The sequence below is a fragment of the Alligator sinensis genome, unplaced genomic scaffold (genome assembly GCF_000455745.1).
Source record: "Alligator sinensis unplaced genomic scaffold, ASM45574v1 scaffold188_1, whole genome shotgun sequence".
NCBI classification, from domain to species: Eukaryota; Metazoa; Chordata; order Crocodylia; family Alligatoridae; genus Alligator; species Alligator sinensis.
In genome coordinates, this window is record NW_005841903.1 from 162897 (window position 1) to 164953 (window position 2057).

At 39.9% G+C, this 2057-nt stretch overlaps 1 protein-coding gene across 7 annotated transcripts in view; it reads right to left on the reverse strand.

Annotated features, from left to right (window-relative positions):
* The window catches only part of CSGALNACT2 (chondroitin sulfate N-acetylgalactosaminyltransferase 2), a 56674-nt gene that overhangs the window by 28821 nt on the left and 25796 nt on the right, over window positions 1-2057 (reverse strand). For 4 of the 7 annotated variants that reach the window (XR_003092795.1, XM_025197708.1, XM_025197709.1 and 1 more), the window contains exon 2: window positions 592-724. The exons of 1 other annotated variant lie outside the window; for it this stretch is intronic. The gene's annotated coding sequence lies outside the window, so the exon portion shown is untranslated. The remainder of the gene's footprint in view (window positions 1-591; window positions 725-2057) is intronic. 2 more of the 7 variants (XM_025197710.1, XM_014517358.2) reach the window with 1 other exon arrangement.

The following is a 2057-nucleotide window of genomic DNA, read 5'->3' on the forward strand; positions in this document are numbered from 1 at the left end:
AGGAGTCAGGCAAGGAAGGAGGAATCTGTGTACTGCCAGCTCTGTTCCCAGCTGAGCCAGGTTCCCTGAACAGCTACTCCTTGCAGTACAGGGTTGGAGAAGCTCTGTGACTCCCCCTGAGCCTGGATCACCTAGGGACGTAACTGGAAGGAGGGGTGAAAGGGCAGGCAGCAGGCCACATACGTAGAGGAAGAAGGTGCAAGGGACAGAGGTCAGGCTACCTGCTCCCCATGCCACCCGCCCCTGCTTTCCCCACTGCAGCAGCAGGGGTGGAGGAGGATGGGGGACAAATGTCACATGACTTTCCAATAGTTAGATTCTTGACATGGAACAAATTACAACAAATCTATAATTTTCCATGTCTAGAATCTAATTATTGAGGGTCCATCTTAAATTCAAAGTCATCTTAGGTAAATATGGTAACTACAAGGCCAAAAATAAATAAATAAATAAATAAATAAATAAATAAATAAAAAAAATCATCATACAACAGAAAGAGAATTTATGCTAAGTCATTACCAGGATATTGTTTGTAACTTTTTTGGAACTGTTGCAGAACATAAAAAGGGAATTTAACATAACTTAACTTACAAGTATCCATTCTTTGGAATCTTGGCCTAACCTGTTTTGGAGCACTTGGGTATACTGCAGCCTGGACAAGACATTCTTTTTCTTTTCTTCTTTCCTCCTTTAATTCTTCAGAGGACTTCTACATCCCCTTTCTCTAGAGAAGAGAGACAGCTAGTTGAACTACCACTGGCCGTTCAAATAATGCTTTTGACCTTTCTTTTATAAATGTCTGCTAAAGGTACAAAAATTGCAATTCTTTTCACATGCCTAAAAGATCGTCATCATCAGCAACTCCCTCCATACTGCAAGAATTCTAGAAATAAGTGTTGTCTTCATTCAGTTCAAGCTCTTGGGGTACAAGGCATGAAGAGAGGCTATTACTTTTGTTTGAGGTTAAGAAACTCAATGCTTCCCTATATTGCAAAGGAAAAAAAAGTTAACTGGACTTTCCATTTGACAGTGTTGTGAAACTGTTCTCTGGGGCAGTTAGTCACCTGCTTAGTCCCAGACTTGGGCTCATCGAGGAGTTAAGTAATATTTTTGTTGTAAAAATTTCTTACAGTATTATACTCATTTAGGATGACCAGTAGAACTTGTAGCTTTACCATTAGTTAGAAATCTAGTTCTCCAAAACTCTTGCCAACAAGGCCTTTATACCATACCACATCCACATGTGGAGAGTATATAAAATGTCAACCACTATGGTCACTTTAAGCTTCACCACACTGTTCTTTCCTATCATTTTACATTACATAATGCCATTTAAAATTACATGCCAGTCTGAATAATCCCTGCATATGTACTTTTTGCTTTAGCATCCACTCTCTGTCTCTGTGGGGTACAGGATTGTAGATGGATCTGTATAGTCAGACAACCAGATTTCTAACCAATGATAAAGCTGTAAGTTCTACTGGTTATCCTAAATTAGTATAATGGATCTGACTATAGATCCATCTAGCATCCTGTACCCCACAGAGGCAGAGAGTGGATGCTAAGGCAAGACATATATATTCAGGGCCCATCTAGACAAGTCTTTTCTTGGCCCCTACAGCTTCCCCTCTTTCAGATGCCACTTTGTAATAACCATCAGTGCTATACACCATATATTTCTACAAGGAGGTAATTACCATTATAAACACCTGGCATTGTTATACTTTGCCTATAAAGAAGAACTGAAAGATTAAATGACTTGTCCAAGGTCACAGTTGGAATCTAACTAAAAGATAAAATATTTGCTATCTTAGTTGCAACACAGATCATACCCCTTAGGAAGAAATTATCTGGGATTTAACGTTTTAAAATATGTTTGTCATAAAACCTCAAACACCGCCCATCACAAACCTTGAGTAACATGCTAACATCTGCTTTCCTTGCCCTCCTTTCTGCCATCTGTAGAGAGGCTGACCTTTACGCACAGAAGCAGCCTAACCAAAGGCTACTGAACTGCTCATGCAAACCGTTACCCAGATTCCCGCTGGCAGAAATGA